This window comes from Phyllobates terribilis, unplaced genomic scaffold, assembly GCF_046119375.1.
Source record: "Phyllobates terribilis strain yellow unplaced genomic scaffold, ASM4611937v1 Scaffold_13__5_contigs__length_258822181, whole genome shotgun sequence".
In the NCBI taxonomy this organism is placed as follows: Eukaryota; Metazoa; Chordata; class Amphibia; order Anura; family Dendrobatidae; genus Phyllobates; species Phyllobates terribilis.
Genome location: NW_027362773.1, coordinates 251380770 through 251401423, shown reverse-complemented (window position 1 = coordinate 251401423; position 20654 = coordinate 251380770).

The following is a 20654-nucleotide window of genomic DNA, read 5'->3' as shown; positions in this document are numbered from 1 at the left end:
GTTTTCTTTTTTTACGGAGCTATTGACTTGCATTGTCCAGATTGATTCACAACATGGATCAAAGTAGGACATGTCTTCATTTGTTTCATTTTTTTGTTGTTGTTTTTTTTAAGGACAATGAGTTCATAAAAAAGTACATGTGAAAAGTCACTTTGATTGTAATTACGGATCGCACGCGTATCAAGAAAACTGTGTGAAATCATCTCTAAGCTCATTAATGAGAGTACGGAGTGCAGGCTAGCTGACAGAATATCTCAGAAGATCTACTGTAGCACACATTTTTAAAAATAAATGTTGGTTGTGAGAGCAAGATGTCAGAAAACACAGCAAGATATGTATGGAGCTGTGCAGTCTTACACCCTTGTCCATACTGTTCCTTGTCCACTGCTGAAAACATCTGCATTAGAGATGAGTGGATCAATCTGTGGAGGAACTAATTTGAGTTGAATTTCCTGAATTTCACATGAATTCAAACCCTTTGAGATACAATTTGTAGTTGACAAAAAAAATCTTGCCCAACACAATTTTCCACATAGCTGAAGCATCAGACAGTGGGCTAACGTAATTTTGTGTAACCAAGCGGAACACCCCATATTGTGCTGCAGTTATGACATATAGCAGATTATCACACCTTGTTCAGTGGTGGTCGGTACCTGGGCCATCACAGATCAGCAGTTCCCAGTGGAGCCCAGAGAAATTATCCATCTCCAGAGTCACGGAGTAGGTTTCTCTCTTCTGTATTGTAAGCTTTTATGGTCAATGTGGTCCTTTCTCTCTCTCCTGTGGAAAGTAAGCTCTTATGGTCAGCAGTGTCTTCTCTCTCCCATAGAGTGTGAGCTCTTATGGTCAGCGGGTCCTCTCTCTTCTGTACAGTGTAAGCTTTTATGGTAACCGGGCCCTCTCTCTCTCCTGTACTGTGTAAGCTCTTATGATCAGCAGGGCCCTCTCTCTCCTGTAGAGTGTAAGCTCTTATGGTCAGCAGGGTCCTCTCTGTCTCTCTTCTGTAGAGTGTAAGCTCTTATGTTCAGCAGAGTCCTCTCTCTCTATCTCTCTCTTGTACAATGCAAACTCTTATAATCAGTGGAGTCCTCTCTCTGTCTTTTGTAGAGTGTAAGCTCTTATGTTCAGTGGGGTCCTCTCTCTCCTGTAGAGTGTAAGCTCTTATGGTCAGAAGTGTCCTCTCTTTCACCAGTAGAGTGTAACCTCTTATGGTCACCGGGGCCCTCTCTCTCTCCTGTAGAGTATAACCTCTTATGATCAGCAGGGTCCTCTCTCTCTTTTAGAGTTCAAGCTCTTATGATCAGCATAGTCTTCTCTCTCCTGTAGAGTGTAAGTTCTTATGGTCAGCAAGATCCTCTCTATCTCTCTCCTGTAGAGTGTAAGCTCTTATGGTCAGCAGGATCCTCTCTGTCTCTCTCCTGCAGAGTGTAGGATCTTATGGTCAGCAGGATCCTCTCTGTCTCTCTCCTGTAGAGTGTAGGCTCTTATGGTCAGTAGAGTCCTCTAAATCTCTCCCGTAGAGTGTAAGCTCTTATGGTCAGTGGGGTCCTCTCTCTCCTGTACAGTGTAAGCTCTTTTGGTCACCGGGTCCTCTCTCTCTCCTGTACAGTGCAAGCTCTTATGATCAACAGGGCCCTCTCTCCCCTGTACAGTGTAAGCTCTTATGATCAGCAGGGCCCTCTCTCTCCTGTACAGTGTAAGCTCTTATGGTCAGCAGGGTCCTCTCTGTCTCTCTTCTGTAGAGTGTAAGCTCTTATGGTCAGCAGAGTCCTCTCTCTCTCTATCTCTCTCTTGTAGAATGCAAACTCTTATAATCAGTGGAGTCCTCTAAATTTCTCCCGTAGAGTGTAAGCTCTTATGATCAGTGGGGTCCTCTTTCTTCTGTAGAGTGTAAGCTCTTATGGTCAGCAGAGTCCTCTATCTCTCTCCTGTAGAATGCAAAATCTTATAATCAGTGGGGTCCGCTCTCTGTCTGCTGTAGAGTGTAAGATCTTATGATCACCGGGCCCTCTCTCTCTCCTGTAGAGTATAACCTCTTATGATCATCAGGGTCCTCTCTCTCTCCTGTAGAGTGCAAGCTCTTATGGTAAGCGGGGTCCCCAAACCATTACAAATATCAAAAGACTGACCTTCACTTCCAAACAAAAAACTGGTGTGAACAGGTGCATACTAAGAGTAGCCGTCTCCATACATAACTAACAAATGAAGTAGCACTGTGTAGCGCTATAGCATGTAAATATGAAATATAGGAAATTTGAATTGCATTGCTTATATAGAAAATAGGAAAAAGCGAAGATACTTAGCACATAATTTGGCCAATTCATGTATGCCCAGTAGCGACGACAAGGCGATCTTCTTTGCTGGGAACCTAACCTAATGTGATACCTCTACTGGCCTGATGGCCTACGTTTATAAGGGTAGATAGGATCCTGCTGTGATTAAAACTGCCACAGGCTGATGGGTGCATTGCTCAGATCCTACCTGCCCATATAAATGTAGGCTATCAGCCCAGGAGAGGAATCACATTAGGATTTCATATTTATATATTTTATGTTTACATGTTATAGCGTTACAGAGTACAACTTTATTTGTTTGTTATGTATAGCGATGGCTACTCTTAGTATGCACCTGTTCACACCAGTTTTCTGCTTGGAAGTGACGGTCAGTATTTTGATATTGGTATGCATATGCTCTCTGACCGAGCGCTCCACCCATCAGCCCATGGTGGTTTTAATCACAGCAGGATCCTACCTACCCATATACTTCCAGGCTATCAGCCCAGGAGGAATCACATTAGGTTAGGTTCCCAGCAAAGAAGGTTGCCTTGTTGTGGCTTTTAGGCATGCATGAATTGGCCAAATTATGTGCTAATTATCTTTGTTTTTTCCTATTTTCTGGAGCAGTAATGCAATTCAAATTTCATATACTTCCTTTTTACATGCTATAGCGTTACAGAGTGCAACTTTATTTGTCACCATTACAAGCTTTTCAGTATTGAGATTTACTCAAATTTATTCACCACAAGTCAAATATTCAGGAAAATTCAGCAAAATTGGCAAATTGAGATTCTGATTTGGCCATTATCCTAAGTCATATTGCACGACTCGTTAAAGGGTTGATTGTGACTTGTAGGATTGCTACTTCCAATAGGTGGCGCTATAGAGTACAAGTCCTCTTTTTCTCTGAAGAGGCAATTTGCATATTAAATTTCCCAGAGGAGCATTGCATGGCGAATAAGCCTCCTTACCTTGACGTGCCAGAGCAGGTGTGTCACTCTCCATAAGGAGAAACGCTACCCCTTAGACCTCAGCAAAATTGGCGAATTCGAATTAAAAAAAATATTCTCATCTCTGATCTGCATGTTACCACCAGAACTGGACCATGGAGAAATGGAAGACGGTAGCCTGGTCTACTGTATCACATTTTCTTTTACATCATGTGGGCACAAAGAAATGTGTGCATCACTTATCATGGGAGAAGATGGCACCAGTATGCGCTATAGAAAGAAGTCTAGATGACGGAGGCAGTGTATTGTACAGACTAAGTATATGGTAGCGGTATTCACTGATGCTAGTGGCCTCTTTCAGCAGGATTATGCCTCTTGCCCCCCAGAAAATTTGATAGGAGCCATATTAAGCGAATCATCCATACACAGTCATTTCCACCTGACGGTGGAGGCAGACAATCAAATTCTGGGTCCAACTTAAATCATTATTCGATTACTTTTATAACCTCTTTATAAGGCCACGTTCACATGTTCAGTATTCGGTCAGTTTTTTTCCATCAGTATTTGTAAGCCAAAACCAGGAAAGGAGCAATCAGAGGAAAAGTATAATAGAAACACGTCACCATTTCTGTATTTTTCACCCACTCCTGGATTTGGCTTACAAATACTGATGTAAAATACTGACTAAATACTGAACGTGTGAATGTGGCCTAATGGTTATATACTGACCTCAATATTCCTTGCTTCTCTTTTCCCAGGAAAATGGTACAAGTCCATTGAAAATCAGCTCAGGATGAACATGTGAAGTCACTGACAGGCAAACTCATGAGTGACATAGGCGCAGCACTGACTATTCGTGGGATATAAAAATGTAATATAAAAATGACTCTGCGCCATATGAAACTTGTTACATTTGTTTTACAAAATTATAAACTAACAACTTTCCAATATGTAACACATTTGTAGCACATGTGAGCTTATTTTTATATGAAAATGTTTCTAATTGCTGTGGTTCGTTGCTTTCCAACATTCCTTTATGCAATTTATCTCACTGCCCACTAATGTTTTCAGCAGTAACAGAAACATGAGCATTCGTTACAGTCTTAAAGGAAGATGTTCAATGAGTACAAGGACATGCCGTCCAACTGGAAATTACATTTTCTAGGGGCAAAAAATGTAATTTTTAAAGATCAACTTGAAATCTATCAAAACAACTGGGAAAGGGAATAACTTAAAAGCTCCTCGTTCCATGTGTTATTTATAATACCTATAAGGGGGAAGACCGGGGTGTACTTTCAGAGCAAGGGATCCGGAACTGCCGGGGCCGTGCCTCTGGTTGCAGGGTGAAGACAGACTGCGAGCACAGGAGTCAGGTGACTGGGAAGCTGGGGGCGTGTCCAGAGTGAGAGCTGGGAGGACAGGTGACCGAGAGACTGGTGACGTGGGTAGAGATAGGAAGAGACCAGGACGTTTGCGCGGGAAAGCGGAGCTGGGTCCTGCTCAGCAGAGCAGCGTGAGAGGGTCCAGGCTCCTGGCTCCAGGACTGGGAGCAAGAGCCAAGTGCAGTGGACCGGAGGAGTCAAGCTGACTGGAGAAGAGACGCAGAGTCAGTGGAGCCAGGCACGTGAGGTGCCGTGTTATGGACTAGGGGCTCAGGGGGTAAAACCGGAGACCGCCCGCTGCCGCCAGAAGACTGAGCATTGTTTGGGCGGAGACGCCTGAAGAAATCAACACCGGCCTCAGCTGGCAACTGCCTTGTGGAGGAAAGAGTCAGCTAAGTGTAAAAACTGTCGTTTACAACCGGCTCAACTCTGCTATATCTAGTTAAACTGTGAACTGTCAGTTAAAGACTTTTACCTTGTTTTCCCCCATATTTTCCCCTGATACTCCCTGCGTGGAGATTTACCCTATTATAAACTTCCCCTGTTTATTAACCCTGTATTGGCTGCTCTGTGTTTCTGTGTCGCTGTATCTAAAGTACCCATGTTACATACCGATGTGTACAGTGTCGGACTGGAGTGCCGAGAGCCCACCAGTAGCCAACTCTAGGACCCCACTTTTCAGCTACACACAAATGTGACATTATCCTCAATCACAAATTTAAATAAAAATGAACTGGGTAGATTGTTAAATGAATAAGATGCTGACTTTGTCTGTACAGAGTGATTCAAGTGTATTGTGCCAAGTACTGCTCATATAAGAGGGTGGTGGCCCACCGGAGGATTCTCCTGTTCTCCCATTGGCCAGTCCAAGCCTGGATGTGTTGAGGGGCCTCTAGCTTTTCCAGACTGCTGCCTCTGCATCGACTAAGGGGAGAGTACCTGCGTACAAGGAACATATCATGACTTGCACACCCCATTCAGGCCCTATTTCCCCCCCTAGGTTTGCTTCTGGATGCCAAAGCTCAATGTTGAGGCTGGGGAGCTTTGCTCTCCAGGAAGCTTTTCCTAAGCTCGAAAGGTTTACCTATTCTTCTATACCAGGAAGTTCCCAGAAGAAATTACCGTCCAGACTTTCCATGATAGTTGGCAGGTATGCCTAAGGCCTCATTCACATGTCAACTTTTTGTGTACATGTTTTTTTCACTATGACAGGCTATTGGGCTCACTTGTCAGATTTTTTTTCCTCCGACCGAGTGGTCCTTTCAAAATCATGGAGACATGTCCGATATTTATCTGAGTGTTGGATCAAAATCAACGATGCAAGACTATAGCTTTGTGAAAAATTCTGACAGCTTTCAGATGCCATCCAAGTGCTATGCATTTTTCACAGACTGATAGATAAGAGAAGGTGGAGAAACTTTTTTTCCTCATCAATGAAAAAAAACTGATGAAACTCTGACCAAATTCTGATGAAACTTTGATGACACTCTGATAAAAATCACTGATGACATGGTGATGAAATAACTGATGGAACTCGGTCCGTTTTTCTCGTACATCAAAAAAACTGACTTTTGAACGAGGCTTAAAAGACAGTTTTTCCTACAAAGAAGTGTCAGACTGGAATGCCACGGGCCCAACAGTAATATCAACTCAGCCAAGTACTGCTCATATAGGAGGATGTAAAGGAATACTAATGCAGTGGGGCCCACCGAGGGATTCACCTGTTCACCCGTGGGCCAGTTCAAGCCTGCTACAAAGTAATGGCTTATTCACTTGTCAGTATTTGGTCAGTATTTTTCATCAGTGTTTTGTATGCCAAAACCGGGAGTGTAACTTACAGAGATTGACACCTCTTCTGCGTTTTCAAGACACTCCTGGTTTTGGCATACAAATACTGATAAAATTCTGATGTGTGAATAAAGCCTTAAAATCCAAGATTACGCCTTGTTCACAGCTACAAAATGACATCCAGTTATTAAAGAAGTTGTAATTCTATGTGGCATCATGTTTTTGGTCTTTTGCTAAGGTTTCTGACATCTTGACTGCAAATAAAAAAAAAAAGCACTGCAATGCTAATGTTATTCTTGTCTTCAAATGTGTCAGAAACTTTTTTGTATAGTGATACCAGACTAAAGGGTTATTTCCAGGATACTACAGCAAAAGCAAAAAACAAGTATCAGCAGTCCTGTAAGTATAAGGCGTCATTCAGACGTCCGATTTTCACATGCGAGTTTATCCGTGTTTTTCATGGATAGCACTTGTACTTGTGATAGTCTATGGTGCCATTGACATGTCTGTGATTTTTCATGGACCGACAGGTCCTCCGAAAATCGTGAAGGCATGTCCGATTTTAACCAGAGGATCAGATTAAAATCGGCAATGTAAGTCTATGGGTCCGTGAAAAAATCAGATTGCACTGAGTTCAGTCTGATTTTCATGAACTGTCAGAAAGCAGAAGGTGGAGAATATTTTTTTTTTTATTTCTCCACTGTGGTAAAGCAACTTGCTCGGCTCTCACAGAGGCAGACATAGGAAACACACCTCGGGTTAACTTCCTGTGGGTATATTATACGGCATAGACCACGTCATGGTTCCACAAAATAAACAAGTCCTCTCTGGGATAACAGGCAAACAAACAAAGAAAAAGTATATCACAGTTCATAGGTTAGTGGGTTTCGCCCACTCTCAGTAACACAAACCGTATAGAAAAGTCCTTCTGTGGAGCTCTCTGGCATCTACTCACTGTCTGGAGACTTCCTCCACCAGACCAGAACAGAGGCAAAAAACAGTGACTGAACATTTAACCTTGCTCAGCCACAACCTGAGGTGGAGATAGGGTGAGTGACTTCCCTCCCATCTCTATGTCATTCACGCAAAACCACTCCCTTTAAACATGGTGGTTTAACCCCTAACACATAACATGCTGGAGGAAATTGTAGGTTTAGTTCACTAAGGCAAGTAGCCGCAGTGAAACGTATCTCCCCTCTCATATAACACCAGTGATTCTGTCACATATTCCCCCCCCTTCTGCCCAAAGCCGGGGGTTTGGTACCTTCAGACAACAGACAGGAAATTCTAGAGAGGGCATCAGCGTTACTGTGTGACTTCCTGGGTCTATGCTCCACTTGAAAACAAAAATCCTGGAGCTCTAAGAACCACCTAGTTACCCAGGCATTATTACCCTTCTTCTTCCTTAACCATCTCAAAAGGGCATGGTCGGACACTAGTTTAAACTTCTGGCCAAGTAGGTAATATCTCAGAGTAACTATGGCCCATTTTATGGCTAAGCACTCTTTTTCTACTATTGCATAGTTTTTATCGCAGGAAGAGAGCTTCCGGCTCAGATAGAGAATAGGATGTTCCTCTCCATTTATCTCTTGAGAGAGCATGGCTCCTAGGCCAACTTCTGAAGTGTCTGTCTGGACTACGAATTCTCTATTAATGTCTGGTGCAACCAGGATCAGCTGCTTACACAGTGCCAGCTTCAGCTGTTGGAACGCCATCTCCATTTCATCCGTCCATTTCACCATCGTTGATCTGGTGCATTTGAGGAGATCAGTAAGTGGCGCGACCATCATGGAAAAATTTGGGATAAACCGCCGGTAATACCCCATAATTCCAAGAAACGCTCTCACCTGCTTCTGGAGAATGGTTGCGGCCAGTTCTGGATTGCCTCGACTTTATTGACTTGTGGCTTAATTTTGCCTCTCCCGACAACATAGCCCAAGTACTTGGCCTCCTACTTCCCAAAAGCACATTTTTGTGGATTTATAGTAAATTCTGCCTTCCTCAGAGCATCCAGAATTGCCTGTACCTTTGGCAGATGACTAGCCAAGTCTGGGCTAAAGACTACAATGTTGTCAAGATAGGCTGCGGCATACTTCTTATGTGGGGCTAGGATCCGATCCATGGCTCTCTGGAAGGTGACTAGGGCCCCCTTCAGTCCAAAAGGCATTCGGGTGCGTTGAAAACACCCATCAGGTGTTGAGAAAGCCGTCTTCTACTTGGCCCTCTGGGACATGGTGATTTGCCATTTGCCCTTCGTCAGGTCAAGGGTGGTAATATACCTCGCAGATCCAAGCCTCTGGATGAGTCCATCGACGCCGGGTATTGGGTATGCGTCACACTTGGATACCTCACTCAGCCAGCAGTAGTCATTGCAAAACCTCCATTCCCCGTTGGGCTTTGGCATGAGAACGATGGGACTCGACCATCCACTCTTTGACTCCTCTATCACGCCGAGGTCTAACATCCTCTTCACCTCGGTTGAGATCATCTCCCAGCGTGCTTCAGGGATCCTATAGGGCTTCAGGTTCATTCTTATATGTGACTCTGTCAACACATTGTGCTCTACCTGCATATGCCCCGGGAACTCTGAGAACAGGTCACTATTTCGCTGCAGCAGTTCTCAACACTGTTGCTTCGGGGCCAGCGATAGAGTCTCCGCTATCGTGACCTCTTCTACCTTGGTTTCGGGACCAGCTCCCAGGCAAGGAGCTTCCACGGGTTCCCGATCTCGCCACGGCTTTTGTAAGTTCACATGATTAATCTTGTGTGACTTTCTTTAGCCTGGCTGGGGACTTTATAATTAGCTTCACTGAGTTTCTCCACCACCTCGTATGGGTCTTGCCACTTGGCCAGGAACTTGCTCTCGACTGTGGGGATTAGCACCAGAACATGGTCCCCAGGTTGGAAGTGCCTCAGCCTTGCTGATCGGTTATAGCCCTTGCTTGGGCCTCCTGTGCCTGAAGTATTTGTGCCTTCATGATAGGCATCACCTTCGCCATTGTCTCCTGCAACTGGGCGACATGTTCTATGATGCTCTGGTGGGGCGTAACCTCGGCTTCCAAGGTTTGCTTTGCAATATCCAGGAGCCCTTGCGGATGTCGTCCATATAGTAGCTTGAACAGGGAGAATCCAGTAGAGGCTTGTGGAACCTCCCTTACAAAGAAGAGCAGGAACGGTAGCAGGTAGTCCCAATCACGAACATCCTTCTCTATAACCTTTTTGAGTATCGCTTTTAAGGTTTAACTAAAGCGCTCCACTAGGCCGTCTGTTTGCGGATGGTAAATGGAGGTTCATAGCTGGGCAATCGGGAGGACCTTACACAGCTCCTTCATTACCTTGCTTATGAATGGGGTTCCTTGGTCAGTGAGTATCTCCTTCGGCAGTCCGGTCCTGGCAAATATATGGACAAGTTCCCCAGCTATGCTCTTACTCGATGAGTTCCTTAGTGGTACCGCTTCTGGGTACTAGGTCGCATAGTCCATGACCACCAGGATGTATTGGTGGCCCCGTGCCAATTTAATTAAGGACCCGACTAGGTCCATGGCAATCCTTTCAAAAGAGACTTCGATCACAGGTAGTGGGATTAGAGGGGCAGGACCTACAATAGTATAAGATTTCCCGGTAACACTCTGGCCAATAAAACCTCAAAATTCTCTCCTGTGTTTTCTCAACCTCCAGGTGTCCCCCCAGAACATATGAATGGGCCATATCTAATACTCTCGGTATAGCCCTGGAACTAAGAGCTGTTCCACTACCTCACCACCCCTTAGTTTGGTCACCCGATACAATAACTCCCCCTGAACTGCAAAGTGGGGGAATCTGGAGCCCCCGGCTCTTGAGCAACCCCGTTACAGACAGTAACCTGGTCAAACGCCCCCTTTAAGGTCAGGTCCCGAACTTGAGCAGTCCCATAGCTCTCTCCGGTCACTTGTACCTCAGGGACGTCGGCCTCCTTGGTCACCATCTCATCCTCGCTGCCGGCAAGGACACACAGTAGGAACTCATCCACTTGAGACTTCGACGGGGGTTCTTCCCTAGGGACCTTGCTTTTGTCCCTGCGACACAGTACGGTTCGCTTTTCCCACAAGTCCCAAAACAAAGAGAAATCACTCCCCAATATGGCGGGATGTATCAGGTTCTTGACCACCCCGAACATGTGGGACTGGGCAACACAGTCTGCTCCCACTGTCACTTTGGCCACAGGGTAGTCCTTGGCATCCCCATGTGTGCACTGAATGCCCACAGTTTTGGCAGGGACCAACTGGTTGGGAATGGTAGCTTTGATTAGCGTCACCAGACTCCCAGAGTATAACAGTACAAGTACCTTTACTCCATTAATGGACACAGCACACGCCTGCGGCCCCTCTCCGGGTTGATCGTCCTCACTGCAGGCCAGATAAGCAAAATTGAACACAGTCTGCCTAGGCTGCAGTCCATTGGCTCAGGGGACATATGACACCGGGCGGCTATGTGTCCAGGATTGTGACACCGCCAACAGACCACATCCTTATTCAATAGTCCCCTTAGGGGACTTGAAGCTGTGATCGTCTGATCCCCTGTGTATAATAAGTGCTTCAGCAAAAAAATCCCAATCTACAATGAATGCCGGCATTCACAGGAGGGTCATGATGACAGGATCTTCAGCAGTCACATCGGCGCCCCTCGATCGGGTGCGGGATCAATGATGCACTTCCTATCTACGCGTGTTAAATCAGTGATTGACAACAGCATGTAACTTTTTAACAGATCTCAGATCCACCCCCCCTGCTGTTAGAGGCACTTGATGGCTGATTAAACCAGGGAAAGATGCGGGCTCAGCATGTGAGCCCACATCAAAGACAGGGATACGGCCGATGACGTCAATATACGTCATCGGTCTTGAAGGGGTTGAAAAAAAACTATCAATCTCCTTGATAGCATATAACTGGAAACAATTATAATTTTATTAAAAAAGGCTTCAAATCTTGAGTGGTATAAGGTGTAGGAATGCACATATGCCATCTGTTACCTTCGGCTTAAAGTGATGTCTGTGACACGTTACGTGCCACAACCCTGGCGTATTTCTGTCTGCCGCCCACAGACGAGCACCAGACAGCTGGTCTGAATTTTTAGCACCCATAATTAATTAAGGGTCTCATTCTGGGGACTTTCTGATTCAATGAATATTTCCCAACGTGATTTCCTGCATATATATAAATATATATTTTCATCATGGACCCAGGCAAACGCCTCTCCACTTTGTCAGGTCCCAAGGCGGCACAGATTAAGGGCTTTTCACTGCTCCTCGGGTTGAAGTGCCTGGAAAATATGGCACATGATTATATGTGAGGCCGGCACAAAGGCCGACATTAAAAAGTGACACTTGTTTTGTCAGAGAGACATTTTCTCTTCCGTTTGTGGCAGATTTCCTCTTCTTGCTCTTAAGAAAGGCGAGAGATCGGGGCGTATAGAATTAACATATTGCTCACTTGGAAAAAACAGACGCTCTTCTGTTCGGAGAAACTTGTTCCACTGCCAACCCAGATGTCCCTTCTGATAATCTAAGGGGGTCCTATAGAAAAGAGAACAGGTTGGTGGAAGAGCCGGGGCGCTCAACAGGCTTCATTTAAGTGGTTGATTTAGGCAAATAAATAGTAACAAGATTTATGCCATTTTTTTTTGTTTACTTAAATTTTTCAGCGCAATTCAGTTTTAAAAGTTTGCACCGTTTTGCTTTTACAGGCTCTTAGTTTCCCTGCACATTTGACTTTGATGATAAATGGGAGGAGAGGAGCTCAGAAAAATACAGATAAAAGGAGCTAAAAACGTTCCCTAGACTGAGCTGGCTGACAGATTATCAGTAAACTCATTCTGCAGCCAGCTATGGACAATGCAAAACTGAAGCAATACACGACAAACGATGCAATTTTTTTTAAAGAAACCCAATTACAAAAATGTTTTTTAACCTAAATATATGCATTTGAGGAAGAAAAAATAATTGTACCCAAAGGTGGACATCTGCCTACAAGAGAAATCAGAAAAGCGTAATAGCACTCATATAGTAGAATGAAATATAGCATTTTTTTTTACTTTGTGCATTATCTCCCTTTACATTTTTTTTTGTGTGACCCCCTTTCTCTGTTTCCTCAATTTTTCATTTATTTCCACCAGGGATGTTAGATGTTGGGTATCCCCATATTAATGGTGTATGTCCTAGCACACTGTCCAATCAGGGCTGATCGTATCAGAGTATGTCGAGAAACCTTATTGAAGAGAGGACTAGTAAATCACAATTGTCATTTTTTTTCAATGCATTTCCAGGAGGAATAACAGAGGGACAGAACAATGTAGAATTGTTATTCCGACAATAACGTGACGGAAAATGCAAAAAATTAATAATGATTTGTCTTTACTTATACATAAAAAAAATTAAAAGGATAGTCCATTTCTTTACTTACACATAAAAAAATTAAAGGGGTAGTCCATCTCTGAAATTTGTTTCTAAAAACTACCCAGAATACTCAAAAAAACATATTCTCATCTTAGCAGTTCATAGAACTCATCTTTCAACGATAGCTGCATTGACATAATTACTATTAAGTCTGAGTGGACATATGATTGGCTAGTGATTGGCTGCAGCAATCACATGAATTAAAAAGCTAGTCTGTACATTCTTTTGTATGAACAGACATGTGACCATTGCAGCCAATCACTGTCTGCAGTGGTAATCTATTGGTCACTGCTGTGGCTAGTGAATGACAGTAGTGATCACATGCCCATTTAGACTAAACAGTAAGTACAAAGATCAGCGGGGACCTGTAGAATCAGTTCAAAGATCTGCTGGATCAGTAAGATGTTTCTGTGTATTTTTCTAAAATGAAACATTTTAATATTTTAATGTCTACAAGACAAACTGTTTATAGATCCATGCTGCCAATAATGTTTCCCTGACATATTTCATAAAAAAAATATTATGTAGCACTTCATAAATTAGTCTAAAAATAAACTCGTGAAGGAGACGCAGCGAGTCTAGTCTGTCATATGGACGCCATATTTATAGTGTAATTTCAAGACACATGCATTATCCGGCCATTTCTATTGTTTCCCTTTATAGCTGCTTTTCTGTTATTTGTTGCAAATTTAACAAAGTGTTCTGCAATAGTTAATAAATTTGGCGCAACCTTAAGATCTGGAGATTTCCATCTAGAAATGTTCATCTACTCTTGGAACTTTTAAAAAACAAAGTATCTAAACTTTAATTTGTACTTTTGAAAAGTGATGAAAATCGGGCATTTTTGCACAAAATATGGCGTATGCCAAAAATTGACCATTTTCTGACAGCAGAAAAAAAATTGATTTGTGCCTCCCATGGTATATGGTGTAATAAATGAAGGGAAGCTATGTACTAAGACTCTCCCTCCTCTATTCTTTCACCCTCCTCTGATTTAACATAGACGTGACTTTTTTTTTAAATTATGCCAACTGTGTAACTGGTAGGAAAAAATGGTGAAATCCGTAGAAAATTTAGTATTTTTGTGTATGTTTCAGACCATATTCCTTGGAAATGGTCAAAATTCTGAAGTTCTCCAGTTTCTGATTAGATAGTAGCAATATATAAGACAAAGATTTGATAATTAATCTTTATTTAGACTTCCGGTTATTTTTTGCATATGAGAAAAAATAGAACTATTTTTCATCAGTGTGCTGGATATGATAGTCATCCATTTTTCGGCCCAATTTTTACCATTAATGTGACAGCAGTTTTTCTTGTATGCAAAAAATAAATAAAATCCAAGCTTCTCCTACCTATTGAAGAGTATGGCTATGATCAAGCGTTGCGTTTTTGTTGCGTTTTATTTCTGCATTTATTTGATGCATTTTTTATGCATTTTTATGCGTTTTTTTATGCAATTTTGATGCATTTTTTTATGCGTTTTTTGATGCGTTTTTGATGCGTTTTTCAGGTACATTTGTCTCTTGTACATTGTACGCACAATGTGTGTGCATGAGATTTCTGAAATCTCATAGCTTTCGCTGGTACTGGTAAACACAGCTTTTAATTTGCACTAAAAAAAACGCAGCAAAAACGCAATGTGTGAACATAGCCTAATACTGACAGCGCTAACGGCACAGATCCATTGATGTGAATGGGTGTGTGATCCAGGACTGGGATCAAAAATGGGCAAGTCTTTACAGATTCATCCCACCTACCAGTCCTCTTGGTATATAACATTTTCCTGGTGTTTTTTTCCATAGGTTTCTCTATAGAACTTCATGAAAAAAAAATACATGTTAAAAAAATGCTGCAAAATAAAAAAAAATCTGCAAAAAATTTCTATGAAAAAAACAATTAATACATTGCATTTTCTCTGTATCAAGAAGACGTATATGCAAAGAGAAAGCCAGACATGACAACAAATCAATTCATCATATGGGTTATTAGATCTTCTATCATCTAAAATGCATTATTAAAGGCTCATTCACACATCAGTTTTTGTCGTATGCGTGCTATCCGTTTATTTAATGTCTAGATTCATGCCTTTTACTTGTCCTTTTCTCTGCAAAGTGATTTTTCGCAGGAAATTAAAAAAAGGAGACATGTCCAAGTGTGATCTGCTTTGCTGCCCATTTAGTCCATGAAAAAAGCGCTCGGAAGCAATCCGTGTGTCATCCGAGTACCGTCCGTTTTTCACTGTGTAGTTAGTAGGAGAAACTTGATTTTTCTTTTTACATATGAGGAAAACAGATGACACCCAAGTTGTAAAAACTGATACAGAGATCAAAAGTAGATTCACCACAATAAAATAAATACATAAATTTACAAAGTCAATTTTTCCCTGATTTGAACTAATAAAACAGACCCGTAAAACAATCGATTAAATTTGCATTACATGCTAATAATGATAATATATAGTGTATCGGTAATATGATTGGTTAGTACGTTATATTCATTTTAAATCTGCGGATCAAAAATGGGAAATTACTTTTAAAAAAATTGGTGTAGCATGATTGGAAGGAAAATCAGGTGCACATGACTTTCAAAAGTTTGTCAGAAATAACTAGTGCACTAATAAATATGACAAACCTTTGTGTATTTGTAACTTTTTTGTCATATAGATCAATACAAATTTAAATCATGACACATTGAGATAGATGGACAGACAGACAGAGAGATCAATAGAGGTTGTTACTTTGGCTGTAAAAAACAAATAGCACACTGACTGTAGTCATACACTGGTTGTAAAAAAATGGAACAAAAAAATAAAGAAAAAAGCAAATAGATATAGATAGATAGATAGATAGATAGATAGATGATAGATAGATAGATAATAGGTAGATAGATAGATAGATGATAGATAGATAGATAATAGGTAGATAGATAGATAGATAGATAGATAGATAGATAGATAATAGGTAGATAGATAGATAGATAGATAGATAGATAGATAGATAATAGATAGATAGATAGATACATAGATAGATAGATAGATAGATGATAGATAGATAGATAGATAATAGATAGATAGATAGATAGATAGATAGATAATAGGTAGATAGATAGATAATAGATAAATTAATAGATAAGAGATTGATAGATATCGACCATACATAGTGCAGAGTTTAGCTCCGTTGGTGATGGTTTGCTGCAGCCCTGCAAGGAAACAAAGGGTTAAAGCCCGTTGCTCCGGGGGAGCAGCTCTTGGTGTGGGGCACAATGCCATTATTAGGTCTGATTATAAGAGACTGCTGGGCCTTGCAGCTATTCTCTATACAAGCTGTTCCGATCAGTTGCAGGCTCCGCAGTCTCTCTTGAGCAGGATGTCAGGGGTAAGAGGTGAATGGAGTGCCTTCTATAGGTGCTGCTGAGTGAAGTGCCTTCTATAGGTGCTGCTGAGTGAAGCGCCTTCTATAGGTGCTGCTGAGTAAAATGCCTTCTATAGGTGCTGCTGAGTAAAGCGCCTTCTATAGGTGCTGCTGAGTGAAGCGCCTTCTATAGGTGCTGCTGAGTGAAGTGCCTTCTATAGGTGCTGCTGAGTGAAGCGCCTTCTATAGGTGCTGCTGAGTAAAGTGCCTTCTATAGGTGCTGCTGAGTGAAGCGCCTTCTATAGGTGCTGCTGAGTGAAGTGCCTTCTATAGGTGCTGCTGAGTGAAGCGCCTTATATAGGTGCTGCTGAGTGAAGCGCCTTCTATAGGTGCTGCTGAGTAAAGCGTCTTCTATAGGTGCTGCTGAGTAAAGTGCCTTCTATAGGTGCTGCTGAGTGAAGCGCCTTCTATAGGTGCTGCTGAGTGAAGTGCCTTCTATAGGTGCTGCTGAGTGAAGCGCCTTCTATAGGTGCTGCTGAGTAAAGTGCCTTCTATAGGTGCTGCTGAGTAAAGCGCCTTCTATAGGTGCTGCTGAGTGAAGCGCCTTCTATAGGTGCTGCTGAGTGAAGTGCCTTCTATAGGTGCTGCTGAGTGAAGCGCCTTCTATAGGTGCTGCTGAGTAAAGTGCCTTCTATAGGTGCTGCTGAGTGAAGCGCCTTCTATAGGTGCTGCTGAGTGAAGTGCCTTCTATAGGTGCTGCTGAGTGAAGCGCCTTATATAGGTGCTGCTGAGTGAAGCGCCTTCTATAGGTGCTGCTGAGTAAAGCGCCTTCTATAGGTGCTGCTGAGTAAAGTGCCTTCTATAGGTGCTGCTGAGTGAAGTGCCTTCTATAGGTGCTGCTGAGTGAAGTGCCTTCTATAGGTGCTGCTGAGTAAAGTGCCTTCTATAGGTGCTGCTGAGTGAAGTGCCTTCTATAGGTGCTGCTGAGTGAAGTGCCTTCTATAGGTGCTGCTGAGTGAAATGCCTTCTATAGGTGCTGCTTAGTAAAGTGCCTTCTATAGGTGCTGCTGAGTGAAATGCCTTCTATAGGTGCTGCTGAGTAAAGTGCCTTCTATAGGTGCTGCTGAGTGAAATGCCTTCTATAGGTGCTGCTGAGTAAAGTGCCTTCTATAGGTGCTGCTGAGTGAAATGCCTTCTATAGGTGCTGCTGAGTAAAGTGCCTTCTATAGGTGCTGCTGAGTGAAGTGCCTTCTATAGGTGCTGCTGAGTGAAGTGCCTTCTATAGGTGCTGCTGAGTGAAGTGCCTTCTATAGGTGCTGCTGAGTGAAGTGCCTTCTATAGGTGCTGCTGAGTGAAGTGCCTTCTATAGGTGCTGCTGAGTAAAGTGCCTTCTATAGGTGCTGCTGAGTGAAATGCCTTCTATAGGTGCTGCTGAGTAAAGTGCCTTCTATAGGTGCTGCTGAGTGAAGCGCCTTCTATAGGTGCTGCTGAGTGAAGTGCCTTCTATAGGTGCTGCTGAGTGAAATGCCTTCTATAGGTGCTGCTGAGTGAAATGCCTTCTATAGGTGCTGCTGAGTAAAGTGCCTTCTATAGGTGCTGCTGAGTGAAGTGCCTTCTATAGGTGCTGCTGAGTGAAGTGCCTTCTATAGGTGCTGCTGAGTGTAGTGCCTTCTATAGGTGCTGCTGAGTGAAGTGCCTTCTATAGGTGCTGCTGAGTGAAGTGCCTTCTATAGGTGCTGCTGAGTGAAGTGCCTTCTATAGGTGCTGCTGAGTGAAGTGCCTTCTATAGGTGCTGCTGAGTGAAGTGCCTTCTATAGGTGCTGCTGAGTATCCTGCAGAGCAGTCAGTAACTCCATTCCTGCTGCCAGGCTTCTCCCAGCACCGCCAATTCCTCCCGGACTGATGCGCAGATCATTTTAATTAAAGGGAAAATCCCCCTTACAATATTTATGTGCTTTGAAGAAAATCCAATAGTAATAAACCATATGCAATTGAGCAAACGAATATAATCAGTCAGTTTATTGCTTCCAATCACAGCCACAATACCTGATCCGTGCGGGAAGCAGCCGGTCTATTAGCACTGAAAGTCGCATTCACTTCGTTCACGGTCTAAGCGACAAATGAGACCTCATTACTTCTCCCACTACTTCCACTATCTGTAAATATCGAATCTGAAGGATTCTAATGGTAAAAGCAGCGATTCCCATCCAGGATGCTACAGATCAGATGCGGATATTGGGGGGAGAATACAATTCCGACAATATTTATAAAACCTATAATTCTGCTGGTTTTATGCTGCTTTTAATTTAATCTAACGAAATAAAAAATCTGTAATCTGTACCACTTACAGCCCAGTTATTTAGGGGCATGCTGTATATATTGCATTGTGGACAAGTGGTGTGCTGAAAAGTAAATCTTTAAATCGAAAAAGCTTTGGTTGCTTTCATTCAATAGCCTAGTATGGGTTAATTAATTATGGCAAATATTATCACATAGATGAATATTGTTAGCAGCATTAATAGCAGTAACAGTATTTATAGCAGCAGTAATTATTGTAGTATTCTAATAATTTTAACAAATATTGCACAGGAGCAGATATTTCGTTAGTGTTTTCAGTCCAGGTTTTTTTTTTTAATTATTGACCTTCCTAGCAATTTTAACGAAAATCTGCATTTACCAGATATTAATGCAAATATTTTTTGTATGTAAAACTAAGGATCATGATTATCTATTTCTGAGCATCGAAGTTCAAGCAAATTGTCACAATAATTATCTGAAAATTGTAGAAGTAACAGAAAACTTACAAGTCCAAGATGAACATTATATTATTCTTTTTTTGTACAATATCCATGTGAGTGTGTATATATATATATATATATATATATATATATATATATATATATACACATATGTATGCATATATATATATATATATATAAAATATTCAGCTCTTTGATAGGTAAATAGATAAATAGATAGATAGATAGATAGATAGATAGATATAGATAGATGTGTATATATCTACCTGTTAAAGACCAGAATTTATACATATATATCTATATATACATATATATAGATATATATCTATATATATCTATATATATATATAGATATATATAGATATATTGACATATATATATATAAATACCTATTCAACCTATCAAAGACCTGAACAGCTATGCAAATCTCCCCACAAACTATAATATCGTTTGCCAATTAGGTCCCAGTCCCTGATCTGTGTCATTTTCTTATTTTCTTTTCTTCCTAATTCTTTATTTAAATTTTATTTTCATCTCCTAATAATAAAAGTCTCACTTTCCCACCAATGCAAATAAATGATGGTGAAATCAAGCACAATAGCGACACCTACACGTGAAAGAGAGTAGTGGGGGCAGCATTTCATGAGCATTGGCTATCGCTAGGTTTGCTACAGTTTGCAAATAGGGGAATTCTTTAAACGCTTGCAAAAGTCATGACTTCGAGAGATAAAATTTAGGATGATAGATAGGTTGATAGATAGATCGATAGATAGATAGATAGATAGATAGATGGATAGATAGATAGATAGATAGATAGATAGATAGATAGATATGGAAGAGATAGATAGATAGATAGATAATAGATAGATAGATAGATAGATAGATAGATAGATAGATCGATATGGGATAGATAGACAGATAGATAGATAGATAGATAGATAGATAGATAGATAGATACATGTCTGTATGTGTGCTCCCCTATTTATTTTTATGTATCTTACTAGATCTACCTGTCTATCCGTTTATGCAGATGCATATATATATATATATAGATAGATAGATAGATAGATAGATAGATAGATAGATAGATAGATATAGATATAGATATAGATATATATAGACATATAGTTATGTGTGTATATATATATTTATATATGTGTGTGTGTATATATGTATGTATATATAAATGTGCATGCACACACATAGACACACACAAATATACATAATAATACACACACACATATATATATATATATATATATATATATATAGATATATAGATATATACACACACACATATATATTGGGTATCTTCAGCAGACTCTTGCATTAATGAGAAGATTCCTGCATAAAATCGAATTCATTAGTAAAGGTCATTGTTTGATTGCTTAGCACAGATCAGGGCACTGGTTGAAATTAATTAGGTTAACACATTCGCAGCCAATGACAAGCAGCAGATGATCACTGCTTTGTTTTCACAGTCCCTCCATCCATAATTTAATGGTAGATGCAAATTTTAACTCGATATTGAATAATTCTAAAAATGATTTCCATACCTCCTACACTGTTCCTCTTCAATTGACCAACTGATTCCTTTACAATCCTGTCTATTGTATATTTACAGATGGACTTGACATATTAACTCTTTGGTCACTTATTAGGTTCACCTGCAGTCCTATGTAACTGAATATAGATAAATTGTGGCAACGCATGCTG